The sequence below is a fragment of the Delphinapterus leucas genome, unplaced genomic scaffold, assembly GCF_059928025.1.
Source record: "Delphinapterus leucas isolate spDelLeu-1000000601 "Yukka" unplaced genomic scaffold, BTC_Dleu_Yukka2 spDelLeu_asBTCV2_sq25, whole genome shotgun sequence".
Lineage (NCBI taxonomy): Eukaryota > Metazoa > Chordata > Mammalia > Artiodactyla > Monodontidae > Delphinapterus > Delphinapterus leucas.
Genome location: NW_028322234.1, coordinates 594,575 through 603,057, shown reverse-complemented (window position 1 = coordinate 603,057; position 8,483 = coordinate 594,575).

Genomic DNA, 8,483 nt, shown 5'->3' with positions numbered 1-8,483 from the left:
GGTGGGGTGGTCCCGGCTCCGCCCAAGCCCCGCCCCCGCTGCGGGCCCCGCCCATGGCAGAGCGCGACTCGGAGCTACTGTTTGCCCCGCGGCCCCGCCCCCAAGTGGGCTGTTTCGAGTTTGTTCCTTAATTAAGTTGGCTAAAGAGTCTGACGGGCTCCCCACCTCTGCGAAGTTCCTTAGACAACGCCGCGCGGGAGCCGGGTTTGTGCTCGCCTCGCCTAGTGCTGCCCCGGCCCTGGGAACGCACCACGGTCCTCGCCCTCCCGGCCGCTGCTGTTTCCCTCCCCGGGAAGTGCCCCCCGGTGACCCCGCCGCTGCTCCAGCACTCGAGGGGGGTCTCTGAGCCTCGGCAGGGGCCTCGAGCTCAGTCCCTAAGTCGCCTTCCCCGTGCATAAAATGGGATGAGCCGTAAGCGTTCAGTGGGAACGTGTGACAGGCACCCAGCCTGGTGCACAGCTGGGGCCTCAAGTAGGCGAAGCCCAGGGGCAGGATCTTGGACTTCCCAGCCCCGTGAAGGAGCAGCAGGAAGGGCAGAAGGAGGGCACAAGGCCACTGCTGGAGCTGACTGAGGAGGTCCTGGGCATGACCTCCAGGACTTCTGCTGGAATCCAGGCAGGGTGAACACAAGCTATAGCAGCACTAAGAGAATCTTACAGTGTTTAGGTGGGAGGAGAGTTAGGAGGCTTCCTGAGCCTTATACATGGCCAGGAAACGGAGGCTCAGAAAGGGAAAGGGCTTGTTCTTAGACACACAGCAAGTGTGCAGCAGAAGCTGGACTCTTAATTCCAGGGAGTGAGAGGAAAATGCTCCTAAGGGAATGGGAACCCGGGATAGCAGAGAGATATCCCCTCCTGGGACTTTCTGCCTCGGTGAACCCTAGAGCAAGGCTGTAAGACTGCAGCCTGAGCTGGGTGGCCTGGGCAGGCTGGGGAAAGGGAGGCTCCTGTTGTTGCTCCTGTCACTTCTTCATGAGTCTCAGCCCTCTGCTTCACCCCCTCATTGCTGATTTCTTCATCTTTTCCCCCATACAACTGTAAAATGCTTAAGGAATTTTTTTTTTTTTTTGGTTGTGCTGCGAAGCTTTTGGGATCTTAGTTCCCCAACCAGGGATCGAACCTGGGCCCTGGCAATGAGTCCTAACCACTGGATTGCCAGGGAATTCCTGCTTAAGGCATTTATTAAAGAACATTTGGAGTTTCTTTATTGTGGTAACATATATATAAAACATAAAATTTACCATTTTAACATTTTTAAGTGTACAAGTTCAGTGGCATTAAGTACACTCATGTGCACCCATCGCCACCATCCATCTCCAGAACTTTTTCTTTATTGCACACTGAATGAAGTTTCTTTCTTTTAATTGTAAAGCTGAATTGAACCTTGATTCATGAAAAAAATTCCTCCCAAATTAACCAAGAGAGGTTGCTTGTGGCCTGCACATTTTTTCTGAGGGTCAAGCCCCCCTCCCTGCATGTGAAATGTGAGTGGGAGGTCACTGGTTTTCTCAGTGGATCTGCTCCTCCTCTTTGGTAGAGAGACAAATAGGTGTCTGTACATCCTGCAGTTCCAGCTTTTAATGTAATGTGCATGCTTTTGTGTGTGTGTGTGTGTGTGTGTGTGGCAGAGGGAGTCTGAGAGCTCTCTGTGGGGCCCATCTTTGGCCCTGTCTTGAGCCCAAACACAAGCCTGTCTTGTGGCCCAGGCAGCTCAGAAAAGTCAGGTTGGCTCAAGGACTTTTCCTGCTTTAGGGTAGAGGGTAAGAAGGCCGCAGTCAGGCCCGGCTCATATCTCACCCACTCCTGGGATGTCCAGAGTCAGGAGGTTGGAGGTCAGACCAGGCTGGGCCGTTTACTGGGCCAAGAGTATCTACAATAGGGGCAGGACAACACCAGGAAGCTTCCCCTTCTTCCTGCTCAGAGAAGCCCAGTCTTTCTTTCCTCTGGCTCTGTGCTAAGCACTCCTCTGTCCATTATCTCATGCCCGACCTTTGAGGTACCATCGGAGGCCAAGAGGGCAGGGGAAGAGAGGAAGTGGCTGAGTCAAGATTTGAAGCCAGGGCACGTCGTTTCTCAATGCAGGCAGCATTGGCATTCTCAGTGAGATGGTTCATCATTGGGCAGGACCGTCCCATGCATTTATGATGTTTGATGTCCCTGGCCCTACTCACTAATGCCAGGAGTGTCCCCCAATCATTGTGGCAATCAAAAGCATTCCATGAATTTCTAGTAGCATCCTAGGGATTGGGAGAAAGGAGACCTGGGTAAGCTCACTCCTCTCTGGCCTCAGCTTCATCTGCAAAAGGGGAACAGTCATCCTTGTGATTAGTTTAGATGCCATGGCACACAGTGGGGCTCCATAAATGTGCTTCCTTTGCTTTTGAAAGGGGTAGTTTGAGGCATAGCTGCCCTTGGCAGGGGGACGTGAGGCCCTCAGTCCTTAAGGCTCAGCTGTGAGGCAGGGTGCTCCCCTGTGTCTCAGCTGGGACCTTAGCAAGTCACTCTTCTATAGTCTCTTGCCCCCACCCCAAGCTCTTGGAGGACTCTGCAGACTAAATTTTGAAGTTTACAGACCTGAGAATACACAGCATGAGGCCACAAGGGGGCAGCAATGGGCCATGAATGGCCCTGTCCTGCCCAAAGGAGCAGGAAAGGGACCGCCTTGGGTATCTGGGGAAGGGGGAACACGTGGCTTCTACCCTCATGAGGTTGTGCTCGCCAGTCACCCAGCATCATGGTGCTACCCACAGACTCCGTGCTTTGCCAAGCAATTTGGGAAAGATAAATTGGAGGACATCCAAGAGCCTAGGTTCTGTCCCAAGCCTGCTACCATGCATCCTTGAACAGGGGACTAACCCCTTGGAGCCTCACTTTCCCCATATGTAAGATGGAAATAGTGACACCAACCACATAGGCCCTTTACAGGGCTGGTGAGGGGATCCAGTGAGTTACCTGGGTGGAGGAAGGAGCAAATTACAAATTGCAGAGTGCAGTAGATTTGTGCGGTGATGCTGGAGCTCCAAAGGACACCTGGATGTCCACTGGTCTCCATCAGTCATCACAGCCCCTCTGTGTTTCTGTTCCTTTTCATACTACTGACTTCTCTGGTGACCCATGTGACTGGCTGAGCAGCATGGCCTGCCATTTATTGCCAGCAACTGAGGGAAACAGAGGTGGAGACTTGACCTATTCTTTCTCCTTAGCCAGTGTGTGGCTGGGCCTGTTTTGTTAGTGAGGAGGCCACGTAGCAGTGTCTGGGGGGACTACCCATACTGTGGCCTCCTTAGGCCTCAGTTCTTGGAGGGAGAAGGCTGAGACACCATCACTGCAGGCCCCTTCTTGTCTACACCCCTGTGGCCCTTGCTTGGGCTTGGGGTCAGGAGGAGAGAGGGAACTTACAACCATGGTCGTTTCCGAGTGCTTGACCTGTCCTAGGTTCTTCGTGTATTCTCACTAAACCACAGTCAGCATGGTAAGCACTGCTGTCCCATTGTACAGATGACGTGGCAGGTTGAATTTTCTAAGATGGCTGTCCATCTCCTATTCCATTTTCTCCTTAAAATATGATGTCGAAAATTTTCCCTTAAATTAGGGTGAACCTCTGATTCTGGCAGGAAGTAACACCATATGACTTCTGAGGCTTGGCTGTAAAAGGTGACACAGCTTCCACCTGGTCCACCTGTGACATTCACCCTGTGAATCCAGTAGCTTCCTTCTGAGGAAGCCCAGACCACACAGAGAGGTGTTCTGGCTATCTGAGGTCCCAGAGGACAGACAACATCAACTGCCAGGTGTGGGAAAGCTTGAGTGACAACCGCCCAACTGAGCCCATTACCCCCAGAACTGTAAGAGAGAAACAGGAAGGATCATTGTTTCGTTTGCTTGGCCATGCCGCGTGGCTTACGGGATCTTAATTCCCTGACCAGGGATTGAACCTGGGCCCCTGCAGTGAAAGTGCCGAGTCCTAATGACTGGACTGCCAGGGAATTCCCAAGGATCACTGTTTTTTTGTTTGTTTGTCTTTTCTTTTTAAATGTTAATTTATTTTTTTATACAGCAGGTTCTTATTAGTTATCCATTTTATACATATTAGTGTATACATGTCAATCCCAATCTCCCAATTCATCCTCCCCCCACTTTCCCCCCTTGGCGTCCATACGTTTGTTCTCTACAGCTGTGTCTCTATTTCTGCCCTGCAAACTGGTTCATCTGTACCATTTTTCTAGGTTCCAAGGATCATTGTTTTAAGGCAACAAATTTTAGGGTGATTTGTTATGCAGCAGTCACGGGTCATGAGATCAGAGGAAACACAGGGGCTCACTGACATGGGTGACTGCACAGAAGGCTCAGCTGGTATGTAGCAGGGCTAGGCCTTGAGTCTGTGTCTTCCTAACTCTAAACCCCATCTTTGCTGTGAGGCTGAACTACTTCCTCTGGTTTCTGGGGTGGCTCTGGCCCAAGGAGAGTTCCCTTATCCCTCCCCACCCAGCAAAAGCCAGGCTGAAACCTCACCTAGGTATGGTGCTAGGGGCAGTCTGCAAGGACAGGCATACCCAAGACACACATTTGTTGTTTATTTCATGCAACAATTTCCATCTACACAGAGAGGGGAGGCAAGTGGTTGGGCTGGAGCTGGTGGCCGGGAACCCTTGTCAGAGGTGGGGAAGCCTCTTCTCAGAGCATCACTGGCTCAGGGCATAGGTGCCCTACTTAGGCAGGCCTGGGAGCAGCCCCGAGGCTCTCTTCATTTGCATAGCTCACTCGGAGGACTCATTTTTGGCAGGCTGACCAGAGTTCCCCTGGGTGGAAGCCTTGGGGTCAGTGAGACCCCAACTCTGAGCTTGAGGTCCATCTCCTCAGGCTGGCAAAGTCCCATCAGGTCCCTGCTGTGGGTGGTGGAGAGACAAGAACAACAGACATTCCAGCCTGGGACCTCCACATCTGGGGATCATAGGGCTCCCTGCTGCTGGGTCCATGTGGTAGTTATCACAGCGCTTGGCTTCCACTCCCGGCCAGAGGACACTTGTTCTCACGGAAGGCAGGCTGGTTCCTGAGGCCTACGGAACTTGGCGGGGGCTCAACCCCTTAGGGTGCTTCCCACAGCTCCCCGTGTCCAGCTACAAGTGGTGGGTGGGAGTCGTGTCAGTTGGCTGTGGCTGAGTGCAGAGGCCAGAGAGGCCAGGAGCAGCTGCATTTGCCATTCATGCCCTGAGCCTTTTTGGATGGTGTGGATCCTGGGCTCCAGAGCTTCAGAGGGCAGGCTCTTGCAGGGCAGTGGGACAGCCAGAGTCTCTGCTAATCAGGTGACTGAAGGCCCAACCTGACATCTTTGCAGCCTCTCCTGAGCCAGGCACTTTCACCTTCATCTCCTTCCCGGGAAAGCCAAGTCCTGAGGGTGCCCCTCAAGTACACATTGCCCCCAATGGGCCTGTCCACTTTCCTGGCAGCTTCACGTGCTGATCATTCTGGGGCTGGGCTGGGCACACTCTCAAATGTCAAAAGGCCACAGGTATGGTGGTGCATCCCGTGAAAAGATCAATATATTACTGTTTTGTTTTTACAAAAATTAAAAATGTCCACACGGATCTGTACAGGTTGTGAGATGCGTGCTTGGGGTCACTGGAAAAGGAGGGAAAGACTGAAGGTGAGGAGGGGACTGGGAAGCCCCAGAGGCCCTGCCCCTGGTCTGCACATCCCCATCCTGCTCATTTCCTCAGGAACAGCTGTGCCCCCAATCCTCTCACCCCAATCTCCTGGATTCCACCCCCTCTCAGGGGGGCGGTATGGACAAAGTCCCAGGGGGTGCTGATGGCTTTGCACTGGCCGGGCCAGGCGCTGAGTGAGCCCTTTATGACCAAGAGGGTGGTCTGTGCACAACCACCTAGGATCACAGCCCTGGGCCTGGGGCCACGTGATGGGAGAGTCAAATCTAGGGTCATCTCGGGGAGACCTGGCTGTTCAGTCACTGTGTGGGGAGGAGCAGGCACCCAGCCCTGAGGCCCCCTGGGCCCCCCACTCCTCCCAGCCTGCCCTGGAGACTCTTCCCTGCAAAGTACCTTATGCCAGCAGCCAGGCACGGGCAGCCCATCAGGGCCCTGGAAAGGAAGAAGGTTTCAGTGACAAGGATGGGGGGCTGGTCAGGGCCCTACACACTCCTGCCCCAGGTGTAGGGAGCTGCCACCTCAGGCCACCGGACCCCACTGAGGCAGGGCCCGAATGCCTGCCCTGTCCACCTGGGTAGTCAGGTCATGGGACATGGCAGCCCCTCTCTGTGCTTATTCCAAGTGTGCCCCCATGGGCTTTGCTGGGACATATGTGCTGTGGGCAGAACCAGGACACCATGGAGTACAGGGCATCATGCCAGACATCCACAGGCCAGGAGTAGGGCCTGGCCCTGGTCCTTGCGAGGGGCTGCATGGCTTTCTGTCTGGCAGCTGTGACAGTGGCTCTAACAGTTCACACCGGGGGCCTGAGAGCTCTCAGTCATGTGACCAAGAGTATTTGAAGGACAGTCTAGGAAATGGGATTCCCTTTTGGCCTGTCCTGGTGCCTGTGTCTGGATCTGAGTGGCAGACAGGGGAGGTTGAGGTCAGGGTGGACACTGGGCCGGGGTGGGGAGGTGTGTGTGTGGGGTTGGGGTGGGGATCGTCTGGAGGCACCAGACACAAGCAGGGGGGCGGGTTTCTTCAGGTGGTCCAGAGGTGGGGAGCTGGAGACGGACAAAGGCTGACCCGTCAGTCAGCCTAGCGTCCCTGGTGGACGCTGTAGTGGACAACACTTCACTCCGTTCCAAAGTACACAGGCAGACCTCAGGCACGTGGGAGCACACCCCCGGCACTGCCATGCATCCACCAGGGGCAGAGGCTGGGACTCAAAGGGAAGTGGGGAGGAGGGGGAAGAATGGAAAGGCAGGCAGAATGGAGGAAGGCAGGGCACAGCAGCGGGCACAGGCAGCTCAGAATGCCCAGCACAGCATGGCACACAGCACACAGCAGGCCAGGCCGCGTACCACGGGGCAGGGTCTGCTGCCCCTCTCCAGGCCCCTGGAGCCTGGCGCCCATCGCCTGCCTCCGCATTTAAGATTCTCCTGTTTCAAAGACAAAGGCTTAATGACTTGGAGGGAAGTCTTGGCCCAGGGCCCGAGGCTGCGGGGCTGGGCCACCCTGTTCCCCTGCTGTCGCTGGCCCTTTCAGTGTGTGCTTGCCTCCTGCTCTGCTCTTTCTGTTTTTCCCATTGCCTCCTCAAAGCCATCTGGAGAAAGGGACTAGCATCTCCATTGCATGGATGAGGAGATTGAGGAACAGAGGGCCAAATGACCCACTAGAGGTCAGAGGACTGGGCTTCGGGGGTCCCTGCTCCTGACCCCCCTTTGGAAGGGGTACACCACATGGCTCCGTGTCCCTGGCAGGGAAGGCCAGATGTGAGTATCTGGTGAGTTTTAGTATGAAAACTCAGCTGTTTTGTTTTTCCTGTCTTTTCTAAGCTCCACTGGAAGAGTTTGACAAGTAAACCCTCCCTGCCTTCTAGAAAAAGAGAACCAAACTTTGGTTATTTCAGGTACTGAGTCTGGTGGGCCATGAGAGGCTGTTGTAAAGAAGCAGGAGAGAAGAAAGGCTGTGAAGTTCCCTTCACAGATGGGGCTTTGGGGAATGTGGAGGGGATGCAGGGGATGAGTGTGGGGCTACCCAGACCAGGAAAAGCCTCCTCTGGGATGGGAGAAACTCCCAGAGAGGTGAGGGTGGTCCCATCCCCCTTTAGGTCCCAGGAAGCTCTGTCCCTGACCAGGCCTCCCTCTCTATAGACAGGGTGGGTCCTCAGCCTTGCCCATGGAGGGGTCAGGACCAGAGCAAGAGGAGCCACCATGACAGCAGAGACAGCAGGGGTGGCCCTGCAGTGTGGGCCCCCCAGGGTGGGACCCATGGGGCCCCTGGGACTTGCAGCTGAGTTCTGAGTACAGGGAAGACATGGCCCCACCCTGGCAGGAGTCGGCAAAGACCTGGGTTGGGGCTCCCACGTCTCGCCAACACGTACCACTGGACATGGCTGGTCCAGGCCTGGGGGTCCCGGCTCGCCCTTCTGGCCTTTCATTCCTTTCCGACCGGGGACACCGCGCTCCCCCTGTGCAAGAAGGGAGATGGGGTGTGGCGGTGGCTGCCAGGCCCAGGGCACCCCCAATGCCCCTCAGAGAGATGGGCCTGGGGCCAGCAGCCACCCCTGCCCTGCTGTCCGCATCCCAGCCTTTTGGCCCTACCTCCTCCCGCCCACCCCGCCTTCTCTCTGCTTGCTTCCTGTCTCCCGCCCTCCTTTCTTTTCTGCCTGCTCTCTCCTTCTCTTCACTTGCCTCCCTCCTTCTTTCCTCCTGCCCCCACCTTCTCTCCAGCTGCCCCTCACTTTCTCTCCACCTCCCTCACCTTCTCTCCACGCTCGCTCCGGTCGCCTTTCTCTCCTCGAGGTCCAGGGAAACCCTGACAAAAGGATTAAAGG